We start from the raw sequence: 25762 nt of genomic DNA, 5'->3' as shown, positions 1-25762 counted from the left end.
CAATCGCTTCACTCATAGAATTTATTGCCTACTGGGGGAAACACATATCATTACACACTTGATTCTGAAAAGTGCTCTGTGGAACAACAACAAAACCAGAGTGCAAAGCAAGTCACTTGAGTAGGCGGGAGGGCTGTCCTTCTCCATATCTGTTCAATGCCAAGTGCTAACAGGAGTTACTCCTAGGTGGTAGGATCATGGAGTGGCTTATTTTACTACTGTCTCTTTATGCATTTTTCCTTGGGGGCTAGATAATTTAATAATTCAGACCACAGGTGTGAAGGCAAACCAGCTATCTGATCTTGAGCAATTTACTTAAACTCTCTGAGCCTCGGTTTCCGTGCCCTAAAACGTGGGTAATGACAGTCCCTTCCTCATTGGCTGGCTGCAAGGATTAAACAGGATGAACATCCCGAGTGGGTGCATATTACAGAATGGATACCCAGAGAATACGTTATGTCTACAAAATATGAAAATATGTCAAGTTACTCATGTTTTTTTTTAACGAGGGGATTGTACCAAATCATCTCTACTATCCTAGCCCCTGTCAGTACAAGGATCCCATCATTACAACTACAACTGTTCTTCCTGTGTGGCTGGCATGTTCCAGGTCCCTTGCTGAGGACCACATTGGATTCTACTTTGGAGACTAGAGGAATCATCCCCTAAATGTCCTCTGATGTTTCTCTTCACAACTCTTCTGCGATGGTTTTCTATTCCAGAAGTGTCTCTACTCCAAAGTGTATACGGGGATAGGCATGTAGTTTGGGATTCAGAGATTGGGATTAAGGAGAGAAGGGTAGTAACCATTTCTTCCCCACCCCATGCCCCAAACTCAAGCCCTACCCAAGGCTGAGTTTAATTGTAAGTACAAATATCATCACTGGTCACGAGATGATCTGGCCCTTTTGAAAACACAGCCGCAGAACTTGACTTGCTGACCTCTCAGGACAATGCATTCCACAGACTTCATGATGGCTTGTCAGCCTTTAAAATATGGCTAAGTAAATAAATAACTTACCAGCCCCAAATTCCTACACACCCCATTTCTTCCAACTTTGGTGAGGGCAACCTCTGGCAAAACTCAGTAAGAAGACAGAGCGACCCGGTCATACTCCTCTTCACATAAATATCAGGAACTCGTCCCCAGAATGCATCCCAGACAGTGGGCTGGAAAACACATCCGCCTGCAGCTTGGTGGGGCCTTTGCTGGTCCTCTCTCTCCTTCAGGAAGCGGGAATGTCCTAGAAGAAAATGGTGAAGGCTACCAGGCCTACGATTTTGAGCTAATTGGGAGCTAGAAATGTTACTTAAAATTTAAATAACAAAGCAAAACACTCTACTTTCATTTTACTCCACTTCAGACATTTTCAGCCCCAAAAGGATGGGCCTCATTTCCTAACTCTACCAAAAAAGAGAACTGCTCCATTACTATGATACATTATCATTAAAAGTATTGTCAGTAATCTGTTTTAAGAGTCCATTTTAATATTGGCAACGTTTCAAGCAAAGCGACCACCCAAAAGTGAAGGTTTTGCTGCAGTGGAGAACATGTGGAAATCCCCACTCTGCCACGTCTGAGTCCAGTGACTTTGGCTAAGTCTCCCACTCTCTTTGAACCTCAATTTCTCCCTCTTTGAAAGAAAGATAAAACCTCAAACTAGGGGCTTCCCTGGTGGCGCAGTGGTTGAGAATCCGCCTGCCAACGCAGGGGATACGGGTTTGATCCCCGGTCCGGGAAGATCCCACATGTCGCGGAGCAACTAAGCCTGTGGGCCACAACTACTGAGCCTGCGCTCTAGAGCCCGTGAGCCACAACTACTGAGCCCGCGTGCTGCAACCACTGAAGCCTGTACGCCTAGAGCCCGTGCTCCGCAACAAGAGAAGCCACCACAATGAGAAACCCACGCAACGCAATGAAGAGTAGCCCCCACTCGCCACAACTAGAGAAAGCCCACGTACAGCAACAAAGACCCAACGCAGCCAAAAATAAATAAATAAAATAAATATTTTTTTTTAAAAAAGCCTCAAACTACTTTCATGGGAAAGGTAAGCAGAGTAAGGAGCTGGTTAAGCACACTCCAGAACCAGACAGCCCAGGTTCAAACCCCAGCTCTACCACTAACGCCTGAGGGCCTTGGGGAAGTTATACAACCTCTATGCCCCGGTTTCCTCAACTGTAAGGTAAGGTAGTAATACCTCCTTGCTCACAAACTTGTCATGATAACTCATGAGTTCATCTATGTAAAGCACTTAGAATATTGTCTGGCAGATGGTAAGCTAAATAAGCTGTAGCTATCATTGTCACTACTATATATGAATAGAATTAAGAATTTTTATTATTATTACTATTATTAACATGTCAGCATTGTATCCTCAACAGATGTTTTAATAGAAAACAAGGGAAATAGGAACTAACACTTATTATCATGTATTCTGCGAGCCATCCTCACAGCAACCCTGTAAGGTAGTTACACATTACTATCCATGTTTACAGCTGAAAATTTTAAGGCTCAATTAGATGAAGAAAATTGTCCCATATTACAATGTTGTTAGTAATAAAGACAAGAATGATTTCTGCATTGAACAAAGAAATGTAATGAGCACCTACTAAATGCTGACAGAAACGTTAAGGGCAGAAAATACAAAGATGAGCATGGTACAGTCCTAGACCGCAAGGGGTTTTAGGAAAAACTCCTTCTTCCTGCTCTTGGCCTACGGGCCTAGGTAACTGGACCACATTTCCCTCTGACCCACTGTCTCCAGACACATGTGTGGCGATCTCCATGGCCTTTGTGTTTCCATGTTTCTGTGCACCCCGAGCTCCCTTTGGCTTCAGGATTTTGTGCTTTTCTGTCCCTTCATCCTTCAATGCTCTCTTTCCAAATGGCTGAATCCTTCTTTGGGTGACACTCAGACAACGGTTCAATCCAAAGAAAAGCCCCCTCAGTCCCAGGCAGTCTCTTTTTTGCATCCTGATATATGTTCTCCATTCCACTTACCAGGTAGGAGCTGACATAACCTGGTCTATTTATTTGTTCACCTGACTTTTTTCTATTTCCCCCTCTCCACTCAGGTAAGGTCTATGAGAGCAAATCCTGTGTTTTTGTTCACACTTTCTCCCAAGAGCTAGAACAAGATCTGGTGCACAGTAGGAGTTCAAATATTTGTCGAATGAACAAATGTACTACAACTACGAAGTATTTAGGTTAATAATAGAACTAGGTGCACAGTATTTAAAGACTGGACATATTTAAAATCATAAATGTAATACTTTTACATTTGAATACAAATGAATATCTCAAAAACTGGGACAATTTTCTTTTTTTTTTCTTGAAAGTAGTTCTCAATGAAGAGGGACAGCCATATAGAGCATCTGTGAAAAGGACTCCTTAATGTGGCATTCAGACTTTCTCCACCTTTCTATGTTGGGCAAATGAAGTCACATCTCTCTCCACTTAAGAATTCAATTCCCTTACTTATAAAAGTAAGAGAGTGAATGACAGTACTGATAACCAGTATCTAAAGCAGTTCACATTCATGGGCCAACTGGTCTCCAGTTCTAACATTCCAGATCATTCTGGTTCTCAGATCACCCACTCTTGACTTATGCAGGTAATAAGAAGTTTCTTGCTATGGCCAGAAGAACCAGTTGGCATCTGGTACCTTCAAGTAAATCTCCAAAGAAAGCAAGCCAGGGACTAGAAAATTTTTATCATTCACAGAAAAAAATCCCCATAACCAGCCTCCACATGAACTACACAAACATTCAGTCAGTGATTAAAAATCAGCATCACTTAAAATTTCAAGAGTTTACTATGTGTGTGCTGGACTCAGTCCTAGGAGGTTTTATTAATATTATCTTATTTAATCCTTGCAACACCTCTGTGAGGTAGGTAATACAAGCCCACAATCCTTTATCTACAATTTAAAAAGCCAAAAAGCTTTGAAAACTGAAAGTTATTTTTTTAACTCATTTGGCAGCAAAAACTGGCCTGAATGAAGCGATGTGAGTGTAATTACCATCGTCATTTAATCCATTTACTATGAATGTTTATGTGTTGTCACAGAAATAGGAAGGTATTTGATTATAGGGAACCGCTGGGGTATTACATAATATATAATACATGCACAGTATTACTTTTATTCAAATAAAATCTGAAAAAACTCTAAGTTCCTAAACACATCTGGCCCCAAAATTAAATTAAATTGAGTATTATCCTCAATTTTATAGAGGAGGATGTTGAAGCTTACATATTAAAGTAATTTGCCCAAAGTCACATGACTAGAATATGATAAGGTAGGATGTGAATACACGTCTTTTGACCCCAATGTCATTTTCTACCCTTAAGCAGCTGATTTTCTAGCAAGGAAGATAATACATCAATGTAAATAACTACAGCATAAGGAGAAGGTGAATGAGTACCTTAAGAGTGGTACAAAAAAAGTTCTGTCAGAATTCAAGGCAGAGAGATTCCTTTGACTAGACTGTTCAAGGAGGGCTTCATGTTAATACTTTTCTTTTCCACAAATATCTCTTCTGTCACAGCTCAAGGGGGTTTGGCCACAAGCATGTTGTTACCCCAGCAACCCCAGGCTAGCCCAGAAGCCTGGGCTATACCTGGTGACTGGTACCCAAGATGGAGCTGGATGATTGAGATCTGGGTGGGCCAAGAGCAGGGGTAGCTGGGGAGATAAATTAGGTAACAGAAGTTGGCCCTTACTGAAGACAGTGAGGCTCTTCAAATATGGTATCTAAAGATCATAGCAAGCTTCAAGGCAAGCAATTTTCAGAATCAAGAAGTCTAATATGGCAGCTCAAACATCAGAGGATTCCAGGAAGCAACTTGAGAGTCAGGGAAGGCAAATGCAGATCTATTTACTCATAGCAGGCCACCAGTCCATCACAGAGTTCACTAGTCGTGAGAATAAGCCAAGGGTAGTTAAGTGAGACAATTAGTTCTAATCAAGGTAACAGAGAAGCACAGCAACAGGTTTTGGTTCAGCATAGGAGGGTGCAATGGGTCCCATGTCTTCAGGAGCACAGAAGAGTCCTAAAAGGTTCTTTGGCTTTACTTGACACAGGCATACTGGATATATCTGACTGAAGACAGAGAACCAGGGACTTCCATTTTGGAAAAATGCCAGACTAGAGATTCTGAAATCCACCAGCTATAAAAAGAATTTTAAAAGATATATATAGGGGCTTCCCTGGTGGCGCAGTGGTTGAGAATCTGCCTGCCAATGCAGGGGACACGGGTTCAAGCCCTGGTCTGGAAAGATCCCACATGCCGTGGAGCAACTGGGCCCGTGAGCCACAGCCACTGAGCCTGCGCGTCTGGAGCCTGTGCTCCGCAACAAGAGAGGCCGCGATAGTGAGAGGCCCACACACCGCAATGAAGAGTGGCCCCCGCTCGCCGCAACTAGAGAAAGCCCTCGCACAGAAATGAAGACCCAACACAGCTAAAAATAATAAATAAATTAATTAATTAATTAAAATAAAACAAAAGAAGTCACTCTATTTAAAAAAAAAAGATATATATATATACATACACATACATACACACACATACATATATATATAATATTATAAGGTATATTATCCATTATGCTACACATATAGATAATAATCATATATCATGTTATATAATTATAATATATATAAACTGTATAATTATATAGACATATATTTATCAGCTTTTTTAAAAAAATAAGTGAAATACCGGCAGACCTGCTAAGAAGCTAAGGCCGAGATAAGAGAGGTGAAAGAGTTCGAATGCAGCCATTGTGAAAGACAAGAAGCCGGGTTGGAGACCCATTTGCACAGAGCTAGGATTCACCTCAGGAAAACGGTGAACCAGAAGAGAGCCTGTCCAGCAATGGAAAGCACAAAGGAAACCTCGGCTCTGGATCGAGGTTGAAAAAACAAAACAACAACACAAAATTGTCCTCTGAGGTTTCAAAAAACCCAAATTGGCCACACACAGGGTTCAGGGCTAGAAATCACACTATCTGTGTGGCCCAGAAAACTTAGACGAGAACTTCATTTAAAGTGGACACAGGTCCGTGGTGCCCCCAGGTACCTGGCAAAGACAATTGGAAATCTACGCAGAGAAACAAACCCTCAACCCAGGTCTCACAGCACCCCCTCAGAGATAATGCCAACAAATATGAACTCACACGAACTCACAATCAAAAATTACAAAATCCACCAGGAGACAAGCACCTGTGAACAAGAGTCATCAGAAACAATAAACAATAGAACCAGAACTATAAAGGCTTCAGAAAATGGCAGCATCAGATTCTAAATGAAAGATAAGTACGCTTAATATTTTTAAACAAATGGAGGAATTGAAGCTATGAAGACCTCTTAATGAATAGGGAGGAAGAGACTAAAATGGAAAAAAAAAAATGACTGGACAAATCTGAAAAAAAATAAAAGGAAACTGTAGTAGTGGAAATAAAATAATTGTAATTTCGAACTCAGTGAAACCACAAGAATACCATCAGCCAAATCCTGAATGTGGGAAATTCCACAGGACAAATGACCTGTTTCTTCAACAACTAGATGGCAAGGATGAAAACAAATGAAATGGAACTGTTATAGATTAAAAGAGATACAAAAGACCTCAGCCAAATGCAATGTGAGGATCCTGATTCAAATAAACGAAATCTAAAATATTGTTAAGAAATTATATTTAAAGAGAATTGTTTGAGGGATTACAAATATTTATGCTGACATTGCTAAAATGGGCTTTTGTCTTAGACTTATATTGGGGGACAATATAAGAAACAGCCATCTACCAGCCCTCCACAGTTTTCACTGTAAGAATACCATCTGGGATAATGTCACTACCCTATCGTGTGCTCTTAATGAAGACCTGAGGGAGGATTTGCTTTCAAGTCTCCAGAGAAAAACTGTTTCTCCTAAACTGATTCACTTTTATCTCAAGGATACTGCAGCTCTTGAAACTATGACTGTTTTTCTTTTTCCTTTGGTCTTTAGGAAACTCAAAGTCGAATACGCAATCCACCTCAAGCAGCTGCACAGAACCATATGGGACGCATTCCTGTGTGCTATTTTATCCCAAATTAGCTCTATTTGCCTTTCCCTGGATTCCCTTAACCATATAGTTTATACTTTGCATATTTTTATAATCCACCTCAAGGTTTAAATAAAATTGTAAACCACCTCAAATTCTTGGTGTCTACTTTAGGAGGAACCCAAGCTTTATATAAGTGTTTTGGGGGGTGATTAGAGATGGTGCTTATAATGTGAATGCCACCTAGACACTCAACAAAAGTGTTTCTGCACTCAGCTTTTTATCTCAGATAAGCTATAGTTCTTTAAAGGCACAAAACTGTATCTTCTCCAACTTTATATCACATATGCCTTGCACACTTAACTAATCTGTTTAGGGGTGAAAGAACTAGAGCATCATTAAGACTTCACACAATAGTGTAATGCTCTAAGGTTTACTGACAGGAATGAATAAAGCTACATTCTTTGGAGCCAATGTCTGAATCTGTGCAATAGATATTCATAATCTGCTAAGACACAAAATCCTGGAGAGAGAGATAAATACTGATGGGTACGTCATAGGTTAATAGCACATTACATTCTACTCCTAAGTATATTGAAAATATAGCCCAAATTAATATGGGAGATGCAAGTCATGGTAAATTCATTAGACTCCCTCCTCTTTTAAATTCGTATTCTGTTTCTGAAATTTTGGTCAAACTCATATGCTGTTCATGCTAGACCATCACATATGATAACTTAGTATCTGACTCTGTTTGAAATTCCATATATCCCATTTTCTGTTTGTATTAGCATAGCCTAAATAAGACTAGAGGCTAAAAAGCAGAGACACACATGATGGGGTACTGGCAGTATGAGTCTCAGTTCCCAGGGAACCAGAGCTACAGTAGAAACGAGAGATAGGCTGGGCAACGATGACGCAGGGTACCAAAAGCAACTGTAATGTCTGTATTTACTGTATATTTTAAAGAAGAATTTATTATTCCCATTTTAGAGGTGAGAAAATCAAGGTTCTCAGAAGTTATTTAATTTCTCTGAGGTCCACAAAGAGAAAGTGACCGAACCAGAATTTGAATTTAGAGGTAGATATCTAATTCTAAAGCTTCTTCCATACCATCCTGCAGTGGAGAGAAGCAGCACAAAAAAAATGTAAACAATGTGTTTGAGGGTTTGGAGGAATGAGAACAACATGGGGAAGAAAGAAAGAAACAAACCGATAGGAAAAGGAAAGTGATATTTATCAATTCAACTGCTGTGAGCCAAGAACTTTTACGTGCCTTACCTTATTTAAGTCATGCAACCACTTTGTTTGGTAGGACGTTTTTGTCCACAGACAAGATGAGCCTCAGAAAAGGAAAGTGACATCTCCAAGTCACACAGCAAGTAAATACATAGCTGGGAATCAAATCCACATCTTGTGACCTGAAGTCAGGGACTCCAAAAGCCATTCTTCAAACACAAATTACCTTCATTATCTTATTTCTATTGGGTTTTGTTCAGCTCTGTCTGACCAAATCTCAAGAAGCAGTCCAGGAAGAGGTCAAGAATACACTACAAGCTATCAGAGCTGCCCTGTCCGGCAGAGCTAGGGTGACTAACCATCCTGGTTTCCCCAGGTCTGAAGCATTTCTCAGGATACGGGACTTTCAGTGCTGAAATCAAGGCAATTCCAGGCAGATACTGATGGGAGAACTCAATGGCTCAGCCAGAGAGGGATCTATCCACTATGGGGTTACTAGTTCCATGCAGAGATGGCCTTAGCATGGCAGCCAAGTAGCAGGGCGCCAGGATGGTCGAGCAGACACAGTAGGGGACAAACAAGAAGACAATGAGATGGAGTTGGAGTTCTAGGAATTCAGGAGCCCGTCTTGTGAAAACAATACACATAAGATGATGTTTCTCTTACACTAGGCTAAGAGTCGTTCTGGATTTAAAAAAATACTCTTACAACACCAGAACTGCCCTGACGAACATCTAATTCTACCAGTTTGTTCTGAACAAAGGGTTTTTTCCCAAGCCCTTTGCCTCACATCCATCTACAGAACATAATTTTGAAATTGATGTCTTTGAACCCTGGCTTCTCTCCTCACCCTAAGCACTGACACTCTCTTTAGTGTCTTTACCCCTCTCTCTTTAGACAACCAGTATTCTGAATTTTGTCCATCTTATCAAAATCTGGAACGGCTCTGCAATCATTCATTGAATCCACTGGTGTGAATGTAAGCCAAAGCAGACTTTTCCCCAGGGTATTTTCACCTTATTTTATCCTACATCTCCAACTGTGGAGTGACTGGCTCTCCTTATAGCACCAAAGAGGACATGGGATAGTTGTCGGGGTGTGTGGAGAGGAACAGACGGCTCTCCCTAACCTCTGCCACTACCACAGTCCAAGGAGTTGACATCGGACAAGTAAATCTGATTCAGAACTGCAAGCACCTGGTTGAAAAAAATGGGTAAGGCTTGTCCTCTTTTGAAACTTTATCTACCTAACTTATTTTGTCCCCAGAATTAGAATAGTAAAAGAGTTTTTAAAAAGTTGTTCCCTGAATCCAGGAGATATCTCTCTTTTGACAGTTCACTGAAAAATCATTCAAGTGAAGGAGGTAGAATAGGATAGCAGAGGGTTTTTGCAATTTTCTTCATATTACGTTTTTTTAAACTTTTTATTGAGGTATTACCTGTTGTGTAGAGAAGTACACAAATCACAAATACACAGCTCATATTTTTAAAAAACTGAACACTAATGTAATCAGCACCCAGATCAAGAAACAAAATACATATTACCAGTCCTTCCCTACCCATCCAGAGATAAACCATACAAATGAAATCATCTGCTTTGTATTCTTTTCTGGCTGGCTTCTTTCACTCAGTATTATCTTTGTGAGATGTTGCTGCATGGGGCACTGTTTGTTCTTTCTCATTGCTGTAAAACCTGCCTTTGAATGAATATAACACGACTTATTTTCCATTCTAGTGTTAATGACCATTTGTAGTTTCTACCTTGAGGTGACTACAAATAGTGCCTCTATGAACTTGATTATACATGCCTTTTGGTGAACATATGTATGCATTTCAGTTGGTAATATACACTTAGGGATAAAATCACAGGGTCATGGGATATGCATGCAAATGTTCAACTTCAGAAGATATCACCAAACGGTCTTCAAAGCCTTAGCCATTTCCAAGGACAGAACAATTGATAATGAGAGCGCAGATTTAGAAGAAATTCTGGAAATCCGGTGAGCACATTCCCTGGTTTCTGGCTGACTTGCACTTCCACTGACTCCAGTGGGCACAAAGCTCTTAATAAAGAAGGCACATCCCCTTTTTTCTGTATCCCTTTCACTAACCTTAACTTGGTAAAAGCAGCCATGGAATGACCATGGGGTAGGGACCCTGATTTTCAACCTACAACCTCTGTAAATCTCCTGGCTCCAAGCTGGCCAAACATGGCAACAGTTTGGAACACACTTTCTAAATACACAGAGCTGGGTTGGGCTCCGTCACCTACCAGCAAGACATTTAGCTTCTCTGAACCAGCTTCCTTATCTGTAAATTGGCAATTGTCGTATAAAGGCACTTGTCCAGGACTTGTCACTAAGGAGATTATATTAGTTACCTAGAGCTGCCATAACAAGTACCACAAACTGGATGGTTTAAACAACCAAAGTTTATTCTTTCACAGTTCTGGAGACCAGAAGTCAGAGATCAATGTGTCGGCAAGAGTTCGTTCCTTCTGGGATCTCTGAGGGCAAATCTGTTCCATGCCTCTCTCCTGGCTGCTGGCAACCCTTGGCATTTCTCAGCTTGCAGCTACTTAAATCCAGTCTCTGCCTACATGGTCACATGTAGGACTTCTTCCCTGTGTGTCTCTCTGTGTCCACCCTAATCCAGTATGACCTCATCTTAATCATCATCTGCAAAGACCCTATTTCCAAATAAGATCATATTCTGAGGTTCTGATGGACATGAATTTTGGGAGACACTATTCAACTCAAAGCAGGGACATTTAATAAATAGTAACTATTAGTATCTACTATTTTATTATTTTACTGACTGATGGTTGGATGGATGGACCTCTCATTCAACAACTCGACAAATAGTATTGAATGTCTACTATGTGCCAGGCACAGTTATAGGTGCTGGCGATACGGTCCCTGCTCTCATGAAAATTACATGCTAAGGGAGCAGGGAGGGAGAGCAACAAATCTATACATAATCATATAACCTGTCAGACGGTGACGATAAGAAGAAAAGGAACAGTGTATCTAAAAGTTCCGACTTTGTTCCCTCCGTTCTACCCTGTATGGGACCTTCTGCTCTGGGGCCTTGCTGTCATTGTTGTCACATCAGCCCTTCGTTGTGTTCTTTGCAAAGGAGGACATGAATTTTCCCATCTAAAAATGAGAAAACCCATTCCGGATAGCACTTTCCACTACAGTGGACAAATTAATCATGATTATACCATAAACTGGAGACTTGTATAACCGAGGAAATGGTTCTAAATGAAAGAATAGCTCACAGGGTAGGAGGTAAATCGGATTCCACAAGTGATAATAAGAAAGAGCAAAAGGAGGGCAGTTAGGTATCAGGCTGCATGAATCATTTACTATAAATCCAGATGTTTGCAAAATGAAAAACAGGCCAAGTCCATGACCTCGTGAACTGATGTAAGGACTGGTTAAAATATGATGGGAGAATAAATATCATGGATTTTTTTTTTTTTTTAAGTCATGAAAAGGCCATTTACCTATCTATCACCTAAAAACATGTAGGGATAAAATATATATATATTGAAATTTTTATTTTGAACTGCCATCAAACCACTTAAATTTTTTTAGTAACCAAAGTTTCAATTATTATAAATCAGTAGCACAGCATGAGTGGCTTGTTATATCACTGTGGAGAGAAAAACACTTTGTTAAGCTCGTTTCCAAGGAAATGAAACGCTTTTCAGACATATCATTAACGCTCATAAAATTCCCCGAAGCCAAGTAGAGGGCAGATGTTATTTTTCAGAATGGTCACAGACCATCAATACGAGGAAATCTCAGTTAATTGAGTATTTATTTGCTTATTTATACTAGGAGAAACCAATTTAAGAAAGGAGACAGAGGTGATCTGTATTATTAAAATACATATCAAACAACATAGAAGGAACCTACGGTTTAAAAAAAAAAAGTGAAGTGTACGTGGAGAATTAACCTATCACAAACAGAAGCAAAACACCAATGAAGTGGAAACTGTCTGCTCTTGTACATTCATGAAGCAAAGAATCTTGAACCCCCCAAGACCCCTCCTGAGTTTGTACTAACCCAGAATTAACCTATCACAAACAGAAGCAAAACACCAATGAAGTGGAAACTGTCTACTCTTGTACATTCATGAAGCAAAGAATCTTGAACCACCCCCCCAAGACCCCTCCTGAGTTTGTACTAACGCAGAATTCATTTCCACCCTGACCCAGAACATTGCCGGTGCCTCAAGATTCCACTGCTTTAACCACCACACACCACACTCTACACACCACACTCCCACTCATATTTCCAAATCCCATATTTCTCTGTATTCTCCCTGAATTGTTCTGCTTCATGATGGGATGTTTGGACCACTATTCTTATCCTCTTCCCATCACCACCATTTTCTGGGAAACGACATCCCCACCTCCCACGTACTCCCACCTAGTACTTCTGTCCTCACTCTTCACAGCGTATCTACCTGCCTCTAATGTGTTTACCCTGCTTATAGGCTTGCAAGAGTTTCCCTGACCTACCCAAGAAAGGTAGAGATCATCTCGGATGCATAAAAGGCAGCAACAGTCAGGTCTTCATGGCTTTTTTGCCTATAGTAGCTAAGACTATGAAAGAGCCTGTGGCGCCCTGAAAGACAATTCTGAATTCTGCAGTACATTCATTCACAGAATCACTCATTAAGTAAATACTTACTGAGCCATGTTGGGTGATAAATTACCTCGACACATGGTAGCCTCCAAGTATACTAACAGGCAAGCTCTCCCAGGGGTCACGGAACAGAAAGGCTCTCAGACTACCTTATGCTTGAATCACGTGGTTCATCAAGTGAATTCGGAACAGAAAGGCTCTCAGACTACCTTATGCTTGAATCACATGGTTCATCAAGTGAATTTAAAGCATGCAGTGAGAAGCAAGGGGAAAAGATATGGTGTCAGTTATCACACTTAGACTAGAGTGCAAGCAGGTGGAAGAAACCACACGACCGGAATTCTGGGTTCAGCCTTCCCCATGGATGCTATTGTTGCAAGGACCAGAGTTAGGGATGGGCAAGAGGGCCCAACAGATGAAGGTGCCTGGGGTCAGGGGCACACACTTGCTCTATCAGAGCAGTTCCATCAGGCCATAGCTGTAGTTTGACAATTAGCTTATTGAGCTGCCATGGATTACATTGCACTTCTTTGGTTAAGGACACACAGGCCAAAAGCGGCATGTCAATGAATACCCAAATTAAGACTTCATAAATATTCAGCACCTTGTGTGTATTTAGTGTGTTATGAATATTTAGTAGCTACATGGTCCTTCAACTCCTCTCTATGTTCATACACATATGCTCTAATCAATTTATTTGTCGAACAGGCTACTCCAGGCTTAACATATTAATGAGTTTCATCCATTCCATTTGTTTTCTCCTATAGTGGAACTGAACATTCTCAAACAACATAGCAAAGTGTACATTAGGAGCAGCTACTGTGTCCCAAGGTCTGGGGGCAGAAAGAAGATGCACAGAGCAGAAAGTAAAGGCAGAGAGTGAGCACGTGGGGACATGGGCAGCAAAGACACCCTGGAGGGGTTGCTCTGTGAAGTAAGACTTAAAAGCTGGGTGGGACCTGCCCTGGGGAAGCAGAGGGTTTGGGCCTTCCAGACAGAAGAGGAACGACCAAGCAAATGCACTTAAGAGTGACCCAGCCTGATGCCTGTGGAAAACTAGAACATCATGTGCCAAGTGCAGAACGGGTGCATGGAAGATGGGGCTGGAGAGGGAACAGGCAGGCCAGCAGGTGGAAGGTCTACATCAAGCTGGAGCTGGACAACACTAAGGAGGAGATAGGCCGCCTCCTTTGACGGCTGCATGCGGACTCGGGGTCCCAGCCAGGACTGCGTGGTGGAGGCTCTGGGCATCACGGCCCAGGTTGCTGAGTGGTGAAAATCGAATGCGTTGCAGGTCAGCTGAGTAGGAGGCCAGTGGCGTCCGGGGAGCAGGAGGGGTACTGCTCAGCGGAGGCCCACTTCACTTCCACCTCTGTGCTGCAGCCGAGCCCCGTGGGCTTTGTTTGTCAGAACTGTCTCAGAGTAAATGAAGCGGGTTTCACCTCTTTCCCTTCCAGCCGCTGATGGACGATCTCACCCAGCGGTGTAGAGCGTTCAACACTATGTCATTCCACATTACGATTCCTGTTTGGTTTCTTGGCGAACAGGGGGCAGACTCAGAGCTCACTTTTGATTTCACAAAGGGGTCCCTTTGCTCCACTCGTTATGGATAAACAAACCCCCTTTCTGGGCCCTTTTTCAACCAGAGCTGATTAGGTTGTATTTATATTTGTGGTAAAAGGGTAAACATCCTCCAATTTCTTTAAATATTCACTGATAGACTCAGAAGGATCTAGTCTAACTCCTAATGCCCAACCTATAACCTGGGAGCAGAGGGGAAGCTATAGGAAAGAAAGAAAATAAATATCTGTGAACTGTAAACTGTATGCTTCCTAGTTCTTCAAGCCAGCTTAAATTACAATGGGCTGCTCCATTCTCTTATTCATTCACTCAGCAAACATTCTGTGAGCCCTTAATATGTAGGCAGCACATGTGTTTCACACAGTGATTCAACATCAGGCCCAGGTAGTGTTCATATGACATAGTTTAATTTATAAGTTAGAGATGGATTTTTCCCTAAATTAATAATGCTTAAGTTTCCAGGCCCCTCCCTTGAACAGGTACTTCCCAAGACCCTGGGAGAGGACTTAGCAAAGAGTTTACATAGTTGTGTGTCTTATGAAACATGCAGAGGTATAATATTTTAACTGCATTGGCTTAAGCCCCATCTTATATTTCCATTTTGGCCTTCCGTCCGCCACATTTCCCCTCGAGTTGGGTGGCTTTGGAGTGGTTATAGGCATTTTGGGGTTCTGGCTAAGAAGTTAAATTGGGGGTACATTTGTGTTTAGCAGGATGTATGTATGTGGATCACAGTCATTTGCCATGGATAGTTAAGTCATTATTAACCATCCCTGTACAGGACCTAATGCCAGGAATGCTCTTCCATCCACTGTGCTGACTCGCCCTGCATCAGGACCAAGGTACAGGGCCAAAGGTCACATCACGATCTGAATGTGTCCTACTGAACCCCGTACCCAAGTATGTGGGTAACAGGAGAAACAAGGTTTGACATGGAAGGAGCCAGAAGTTAGTCTGACTTTTCCAGTCATCAGATGTGTAAAAACTGGGTCCTTTGGTTGGGGACCCCAACTTTTTGGTTGGGGAGGAGACACAGAAAGGTCCACAGGATGAATCACTACCTAGGTATGCCTGGCCTACCCTGGGAGTACTAGAAAGCCAGGGGTAATGTGGGCCTAAGTAAAAGAAAGGAAGGAAGCATTGAATGGAGAGGGGGTGGAGACAGACAGGAAAAGATGGCTTTGTCACCTGGAAGAATTGTATGATTTGCTGAACTAAGTGACACAATGTAGCCTTGGTGTGTAGGGTTCTCTTTGGTCCTAAAATAGGATTCACGACACAAAATTATGACCAGTAGTTGGAGCCACATGAATACAGAGTAATACTCCAGACTGTCAGATCCTACCTTGGTCATCATTTGTATCTGCAGCTTTGAGTTATTTATACAAGTGTCTTACTACCTTGGCTCTGAAACCAGAAAAAAGGTCTCTGACCTCAATTCCAGAGTAGTGCTGTCTGAATGCCACAGCTTACTTTCACGAGCGAGTCTCTGAAATTGTGTCTACAGTTTTACTGACAAAGTACCCGCCTCTGCCCGCCCCAGAGGCATCTACCTTCCTGTTCAGGATACATTAACACAGAGTCCTCCGCTCAGTCCCAGCCTGGAGCCCTCTCCATCGGAAGATAAACTAGGCTCACCAAATGGCAATACCAAGTGTCCAGGCTACTCCGGAAAGTTTAGTCCATCTGTGCCTCAAGTACCTTGGGTTTCCAGAACACCATCAGCCAACAGCTGCAGGCTCCCCTACTCATAGTGGGAAAATGTGATTCATGCAGCTATAATGTATATGCTTCAGAGGTCTAAGGGAAACATAACCTAGAAGCTTTTGTAGTAATAAGTGTGAAGTACAATCTAGGAGACTCGAGACATAAAAAGCACAAAATCATCAGTCTCTGTAGATTATTGTCCTAGACGGATCATGATGCTTGATGGAGTTTCTACCACATCTTCAGTCCCAATCTCATGGACAACGCTACTGCAGGCAGTTCTTTACACACAGATCAGTGTCACTTGGGATGGGATGCTTTGGGCAGAAAATCTGATTCGATTAGCTTAAACAATAAGGAACTAATTACCTCACACAACAAGTCAAAGATGGGGTGATTCTAGAGCTGAGTTATTCAGCCGCTCAAAGATTTTTTTTCCACTCTACCATCCTCCATGTGGGGTGACCTTCCAGCTCGGCTCCTCCTTATGGTGTCAAGATGCTACTGCAGCTTCAGATAATACATGTCAAAGGCCTTGTCTGGAAGGCAGAAAGGGCCTGCTTCCTCTCACATGTGGCTTTTTAAAAAGTCAGGTTTATGAATACATAAGTTACATACAGTAAAATTCACCATCTTTAAGTGTATGTTTTGATGAGTTTGACAAATGTATACAGTCATGTAGCAATCAAGGTGTAGAACATTTCCATCATGCCAAAAAGCTCCCTCATGTCTGCTTGTAGTCAGTCTTCTCCCTCCACCCCAGCACCTGGCAACCACTAATCTGAATTCAGTCCCTATAATTTGCCTTTGCAAGAATGTCAGATAAATGGACTCATACATGAGAGTAGCCATTTGTGTCCGGCTTCTTACACTTAGGCACAATGCATTTGTGGTCCGTCCGTGTTGTTGCATACCTCAGTAGTTTGTTCTATTACTGAGTGGTACTCCATTGTATAGATATACCATGATTTGTTTACCCGTTCATGGACAAACAATGGACATTTGGGCTGTTTCCAATTTTATCTATAATGAATAAAGATGCTGTAAACATTCACAGACAGGTCTGTGTGGATGTATGTTTTCATTTCCCTCGAGTAAATTCTTAGGAGTGGGATTGCTGGGTTGGGAAGTTAACACACATCATCTTTTAAGAGCAAGAAAACTTTCCCCAGAAGTTCCTCTGTATTTGTTGGGTCCCGAGCCCCTGCCTAAACCAATCTTGGGCAGAAGGAACAGAAAGAAATGAATCAAAATCCACTCTCATGGCTACAGAGGAAGGACAATCTCCCCTGGTCGTATAGCTTCCTATGGAAACAAAATCCAGCCTCTTCCAGCAGGAAAAAAGAGAAAAATAGGTTTGCGCCAGTGACCAGTAGTGACCCACCCAAGAACCACCCTAACTCTGGACTTCTTGTATTAGATAATTAATTCCTTATTTTGAAAGCCACTTGAATCAGACTTTCTGCTGAAAGCACCCTAAATGACCCATGTGTGGCTGCCTGTGGCAGTTTTACCCATCAGAGAGGGACTGCCATGACTTATACCTGGTAACCTTGGGGTCCTGGCCACAGCTGATTGGACCACAGGCTGCTCAATGGCCCACGAGAGGCTCACTGAGGTGCTCCCCTCTAGATCTGGCAGAACCAATCACATAGTCTGTGGGGGAGTTTGAGCTCAAGACAGAGGGAAAGAGACAGTAAGCAGAAGAAGAAGGGCAGCAGAATCAGGAGACAGACACAGAGAACTCAAGCAGAAAGGGTGAGGGAAGGAGAGTAGAGGGATGCCATGTCAGAGTGAGACAGTGATCCAGAGGGATGACAGAAGCAGCAGCAGAGATTAGCAGAACCCTCTGTACCACTCAGTCATCAGATGAGGGCGCACTGGCCATCACTTCCGGGAGAGGGTAAGATGCCACTGCCACAGCTGCAGGGGACCTGGAAGAGTCCTCTACTCTTGCTGAGACTGCTGAGATGATTGCCAGTCTTTTTTATTTCCCCAAGCATCCATACACAGAGCCTGCCACTGAGATTACCTGAGGTGACCGGAACTAGCCGTGTCCTTGGCCCCCGGAGCTCTGTCACTGCACAGTCCTCTAACCACAGTACACCTGATTGTGCCCTTGACGGCCAAAGTGCACCATGAAAACTTGGTCACAAATACAGCAGCAACTTCACCCTCCCAAACACCGACAGTTCCCTGAGAAGGGCAGAGACCAGCGCATGCGATGGAACAAACCAGGGTTCTCTGAGGGCCGACTCTGAACCCAGCACCATATTAAGTCCCTTACATGGGTTAACTCATTGAATCCTAAAAACACTGTGATGTAGGCAGTATTCCTTTTTCTATTTTACAGATGAGGAAGCAGGCCCGGAGCCAGGGTCCTCTGATCAGCTTTCACAGTCAAGATGGCAGAGCCTTCTCCTGGGTGAGCCGCTCCCACTGTCAGCCTAGGACGGAGGACCCTGAAGGGGACAGAGCATGGAGAAGTGGCAGAGAAGGCAGAAGAGCATCAGTCCCACTGGAAGCTGAGGAGGACACCCAGCCGATGAGGAGCCCAAGCTACACACACGCACACACATTTCCAACGCTCCAGCCCAAGAACAATGTCTCCCACTTCCGAGTTCTGTCCCAAGGATTGAATTAGACCTCGGGCCAAGAGGAAGCAAGCAATTTGGACTCAGGAATTTGTTCTCAAAGGCCTCGCGACTCAAAGTGTGGACTGTGGCCCAGCAGCACAGGCATCAGCCGGGCGCTTGCTCAACGTGCAGGATCGCAGCCCCACCTGAGTCGGCAAAGCCACACGTGTATTTTACAAGACCCACAGGTGATACACAGGTACTTAGAATTCCAAGATGCTCTGCCCTAAGGAGACCTGGGTCTTTGGAATAAGGGATGGGGGTAAGGAAGAGAAGCGGGGCCAGACCGTCTCTTATTTTAGCCTAGTCCAAACCTGACTGGCCAGTGTATTTTTCAGCCCTTTTTTTTTTTTTTTTTAAATGATGTCAGGATGTATCCACCTCTGCACTGTGGGGTTGGTATTCCGAATGCCCATTTAACAAGAAAAACAGGAATTGCTTTTTTTCCTTATGAATTGCTTTCCTGAATCTCCTATATGTGTTTCATCTATTCTCCCTGGCTGTGTGTGTTTTTGTGTGTGGAAAAAGCAAAGCTTAAATGTCAGAAGGAAGGGATCAGATTCCCCATCCTCTTGCCAACCAAGAGCACATTTACTAGTCTCTTCCCTCCATTAAATGTTAAATGATGTTTATGAAGCACCCACATGGGCCTGGAGCTTTTCTCAGTGCTTAAGGTTGCCAGGTGGTCAACATAATGGCATTACCCTTTATTTGAACTCTCTACTCTGGTGTTCCTGGAGGCCCTGCAGGAACACGAGCAGACTCAAATTTAAAGTGAGAACCAAGAAGGGGGATAGACAGGACACGTGAGAAGTAGTCCCGATTCTCAATCAGGTAAATCAGTGGGCCGTGCCTGGTCAGTTTCACCTTATCAGTGCTGTCCAACTGCTGTCCTCAACTTCTCTGGTCATCCTCTACCCTGCCTGAGCCCTGCCTGCTCCTTACCGTCCAGAGGAAGATTTGACAACCCATCAAGTGTCGAAAGGGTATCACAATAGATCAACTTTTCCTATGAAAATCTCACAGATGGAGTGACCAGACTCACTCACTAGATATCGGGGTTCGTGATTTTACAGTGGGAAAGTGCATTTTAAACCAGAGCTAGCCTGAAAATCCAGATCATATGGTCACTACAACTGCTAACCAGGTAAACATAAAAATGGGCATTTTATCCTAACACGAGGAACAGAGATATGCTTCTTTAAAGATGAACTGTGTCCTTTATTTTGTGTCCAAACCTGCAATCTTTCAACATCTTGTTCGGCGAAACAATTGCTATGTAAACTCAGGGTGGGTAATTACCTTCCTATCATCACCAGGAACTGGGATATGTAAGATACCAAAGTAGACTGTAACATCCTCCTACTCGAAAAGCATCCACTCCAGGAAAGCACAGAGACTCCTTCACAGAAACCCATCTGCAAAGCAGGCAGGAAAGAGGAGGAGGGAGGGGAAGCTTGTGCGCCACCAGACTCTTGCCCTCCTCTGTCTTGGAGTCTTCTGTCCGGTTCAGGAGAACGCTTTCAGGCCAGTAATGATGAATCTGACGCCACGTGAATGAGATTTGCAGGTGTGAGTGGGAGGCTGCCGGGGCAAACCCAGATGAATGGGAAAGTGGGGAGAGGAGGGTTTCTGGGACAGAAGCAGAAACAAAGGTTGTGCTTGAATGAGCAAAAATAGGACAGACGCCTCTTCTTGAGGGAGGGTAGATGGGTCGTCCCAAGAGGCAACTTGAGGGCTCTGAGCTGTACAACCTCAGTGCTGCTGTCAGGGAAGGATAAAACAAAGTGGGAGACGGCTTCAGCAGACACTGAGAGTCAGAATTGTCTGATGGCTTGGAAAGTCTGCCAAGCCCACTGGGGCCACCTCCACAGTAGCTCAGGCTACGCAGCAGTCTTGATAGGTCAACCCCCATGAAAGCAAATGAATGGATAAGTCAAGGGCACAAATGCCTGCCACATAGTAGGCACTAAGTAAATAGTTACTGAATGAATGAATGAGTGGGTGGATGAGCCAATGTAAGCTTCAGAGCCAATCATTTGGCCCAGGAACTGCATCGATTCATTCATTAGTTCATGCAGTACATATATTTTGAGTGTCCCCTCTATGTCTTGAACTATGCAGCAGTTCAAGATAGAAAAGGCCTGCCCTCCAAAGCTTCTAGTGGGGAGACAGAGACAAATAAATACACAAGCAAATATATAATAAGATAATTTATAAGCAAAGGCAAGTGCTATAGAGAAACTAAAATGTAGTGTTAGACTAGAGCAGAGGTCAGCAAACTTTTTCTGTCAAGGGCTAGAGAGAAAATACTTTAGGTTTTGTGGACCAAATACTCTCTCTTAAAACAACTCAACTCTGCCACTGTAGCCTGAAGGCCCCTGTGGACAATATGTAAATGACAAGCATGGCTATGTTCAAATAAATCTTTATGGACACTGAAATTCAAATTTCACATAATTTTTATGTCGCAAAAATGTTTTTTTTCAACCATGTAAAAATGTAAAAACTATTCTTGGCTCTTAGGCCATATAAAAACAGGTTGATGGCCAGATCTGGCCCCCAGGACATAGTTTGCAGACCCCTGGAATAGAGTGACGGGGTGGGAGGGTCTGCTGGGAAGGTGACATTTGGGCCTAGACTAGCATGGGGAGAAAGAACCAGCCATGCAAAGAGGAGGGAAGAACATTCCAGGCACAAGGAGGCATGGTGCAAAGGTACGTGCGTGTATATATACACACAAACACACATCCACAGTACTATCCACCACAGACAGTTGTTGAATAGTGGTGAGAGAAAACGGATCTAGAAACGTCTGTGTCCCCACCTGACCATGATTTGGGGATGAAGGCAATGCCGGTCTCTGTGCTCATCAGCCAGGTGTGCAGCTTCACACTTTGATGGACCGGCATGTCTCTGGACAAAACAGATTCTGACTTTACTGGCCCCGGTTTCTCTTCTGCATGTTTCCTCGTTGTTCAAGATTAGTCATTAGATTTTTAAGCAATAGCATCTTTCTGGAAAATTTGTGGGAGAAGCAGCTCACAAAATGAGGTTGTGCTTGTTTGTTTTTTGTTCAGGGTTTACAACTTTTGGAGTGTTATGGATTGATTCCTGGATTCTAACCAACATCAATCATCCTGGTGCCTTTCACACGAGTGTGTGGACATAATCTCATTAAATACAAATTATCGGAAGTCTTCTGGAATTGTGTATGCAAAAGGAAAATGGACAACGCCATCCATCAACCACACACCATGACAGCTGTGGCTACCATCAAAAACTAGGCGAAGCAGGTTCTTGGAAGCCCCTGCTGTACCTTCTCCAACCCCTACTAAGTAGGGATAGAGTAAGAGGGTGTGATGGAGAGAAACAGCCAGCCCCAGGTGAAAGGAACTTGTCTTTGAAGCATATTGTTTTGATTCTTTGGCTTCTGGCCCCTACAGCCTTTGGACTTGAGTCAATTCCTGTTCTTGTGGAAGCTACCCAGGTTCATACTTTCCCCCTTCGTATGTGGATTTTTACTTTGTCAATTAACATTTCTTTCACAGAATTAAGGCACAGAATAGCATCTCAATCCTTCATATTCCCAACTGGGGGGCAAAGCAACTCAGCAGTTTTCAAGTCCTGGCAGCATCAAAAGAGCATCTGCAATCAATTACCACCTTTTTCCCCCCCTGTTTCTCACCATCCGTTGCTTAAAAATGGCTAACTTATTTTTTTCCCTCATATCCTTGTAAAAACACATGCACACACCAACACACACATGGCTCCCAGGCTGAAATCACAAGTGCCAAAGCTCAGCCTGGAGAGAACGTTTATGACTGGGTTATACATCCCCGAAAATAGGGGTTTATAATGGAAACACTGACAGATCATTAACTATAATAGCATAAACCGAGGCACAGAATTTTCACGTTGTCTCCATTTTGTTTGTGTCAGCAGGATTTCCAGGCCCAGAATCTGGTTGGAGCTCATGAGCTGTGCCCAAATGTGTGAGGCAAATCTGAGGGCAAGAGGACAGCCCGGAGAACATGGCTCAGGACATGCACAGTCTTCAGGTGCAGAATATTCTGTGATGTTTGGATTCAGAAATGATCACAGGAATCTCAACACGGAGAAGACAACCATCTGGGCTGGAAGCTTAAGTCCCTGTCAGCCACTCCTCTCCAATGACCAATTGCTCCTTGCCCCAGGCATGGCTTTTACTGATATAAAGAAGCAATTTAGAGCAACTAGCTAGTTAGCTGATAGATGGAAACTATCCCCAGCAAGGTCTCCATTCTAGTTTTTGTGCTCTCCTAGGAGGAGATGCGTCCACCAACTTACCACCAATGCTTAGAACATTGCCTGACACATAGTAGATGCTCAAAGCATATTTGGTGCTGCACGCATATCTGGATGGATCCATGAGCTAATGAAGGAATTAACAGATGTCTTTCGGCCTCACTCAGGTTTCTCATGTGCGAAATGAGGGGGTTCAATACCAACAGTGGTTCTCGACTCTGGCTGCACACTGGAGTAACGCTAAATCACTTTACAAACATACTAACACCTGGATCCTACCCCCGACCAAATAAGTCAGAATCTCTGGACATGTGGCTTGAGCAGTAATAGTTTGAAAAACACCCCAGGTGTTTCTAATGTAGACTAGATGATTCTAAAATTCCTTTCTGTGTTTTTAATTCTAACTAATTTGGGTCATGAAATTCAAGGCCTAGAATTTGTCTCTCCTCAGCTCAGAGAGGTAAAAGGAACAGGAGTGAAATGACATTGAGAAATTATATTTAGGAAATAATGACCATTTATTGGACTCCTTGGTGCTAGGCACTGTGTATTGCATATTATTATCTCCAACCCCTCTGACAGGTGGCCTTATCCCAGCTTCCCTGTTTTTCAGATGAGGAACCTGGGGTTCAGAGAAGCAAAGTGCATTATCCAGAGATAAGGAGTTATCCAGGGAGAGGCTGACCTCCTCAGCTGCTGTGGGGCGTTGTCAGTCAATTCCTTTTCAGAATTAAAGGGTGTTCAGCATCCGGCAAAGATTTTATGTTCAGGCAGAGTGTTGGAAGAAAGAGAAGTGAGAACTTCACGACACACCGCACAAAACTGTGAGGTTTGGGGAGGAGGAATTCCCTCCCGCCCCTGCTCCCCTCCAACGTGAAAAAGGACAAGCTTGCGCTCCCCCAGGCCTGGGCCAGCTGTCAGAGATGAGCCCTGATAAAGGCCCTGGGCCTCCTCCTTGAATTCCTTTGTTCCAGAACCTATCCCATTAGAAAAAGGTCACACATCTTTGGCCCCTTTTAATTTCAGGGGTGGAGAGGTAAAAGCCCAGTCGGGGAAACATGTGCAATTATGAGCAATTACTTAAACGGCTTTCAGACAAGCCTTGGCCCTCCACCAGCGGGCACAGGGGCCGGCGTCTGCGTTTTGTAGGCGAGAAGGAGCGAGGGTGGGAAGGTGGGGACGGGGGAGGGGAGACAGCAAAGCCTTTTGTCACTGGGCTACAAAAAAACCCCATTGGTATTTCCTGCCACCGGACTAGCTGACACTAACCAGCCCTGCGCAGGGGAACTATTCACTTAAAAGTCATCGTTTCCTTTACTTATCTGCCTCTAAAGAAACAAATCTATTAGCAGCAAGAAATCACTCCAGCGGCTTCAACTAAGTGCTTCCCCTGCTGAAAATGCCAAAGCCCTGCCTTCAGCTCCGGCCGGCCATCCCCTGGCCTCCGCTCCTTCCAGGCAGCAGCTCCGAGCTGGCCCGTGTCAGGGTGTCTCTGGCCACTACAGATAACAAGGGCCATTACGTTCCAAATCCTTCCCCAACCTCCTCCCCTCCCTTCCGCCAAAATCCCAAACCCAATTTCTCCCTGGCAGATCAAAGGCGGCCCAAGCTACAGGAGAGCTCACTTGATCAATAAACTCTTGACATGGGAATAAACAGAAGGATACAATATTTTCCTTCAGGATTTATTTTGTCCACGGAATAGCAGTGGCTTGCTATGCCTTTCCTTTTGAGAACAATGGAGATTCAGTGTTAAAGCTCAAAATAGTTTACTCCTGAACGAAAAATCAAAAATGCCCAGATAGCCCGAAAACACTTTTTCAGTCTTTGTTGGCCTTAAACATACAAACTGTAAGGGGAAGACTTGATCTTCCAAAAGCAAACTTTCCTTCCACTCCAACTCGGTTTGCAAAAGTTTACTGTAGAGCTACCTAAGCAAGGCAATCTCATTTTAACAATTAACTTTGCAATTTAGGAAGTATAATAAAAATCAATATGCATCTCTCACTGTTCGTCCTAAAGAATTCAAAAGTACTTCACAGACAACGATCTGAAACTATGGATGAAAAAGTACAGAAAACCCCAAAAAAGTTGAATCCAGGACGCTGTGCATTTGGGACATACCAATTGTTTTTAAACTCTTGAGAATATTTATTTAAAATATCAGTTCATTGATTCCTGTATCACTCACTCTCCTATGACTGTTTCTTTGATACTGAAATCCTTAACCCGTGAAACTGAAGGAGAGAGAATTTCAGCTGAGTTGCTAAAATAGTCCAGGGAACTCATTTGGAATCTAGCTATCTAGATTGCCCCATTAACTACCATGTTATGTTTACTCACACATGCTTTCATATATAGCACATGTATATTACAATTTTTAGAAATAAAGTCTTGCATCTTCCTCCTTTGTAAGATATATAAGCGTATACTTAGATCAATATGAGCTTTCCATTAGTTAGTACGGAAAATGTTCCACAAAGATCACTGAGGCATATTAAACCACTCTAACTTAGGATCCAGGTAAGAGAAAGCAAAGTAGATCAGCAACATAGGCCAGAAGATGAGGAAGAGGAGGGGGAAAATGGTGTCTTGTGGCACAATGACAG

This window comes from Eschrichtius robustus, chromosome 1 (assembly GCF_028021215.1).
Source record: "Eschrichtius robustus isolate mEscRob2 chromosome 1, mEscRob2.pri, whole genome shotgun sequence".
In the NCBI taxonomy this organism is placed as follows: domain Eukaryota; kingdom Metazoa; phylum Chordata; class Mammalia; order Artiodactyla; family Eschrichtiidae; genus Eschrichtius; species Eschrichtius robustus.
The sequence above is the reverse complement of the archived record's forward strand: the minus strand, read 5'-3'. Positions refer to the sequence as shown.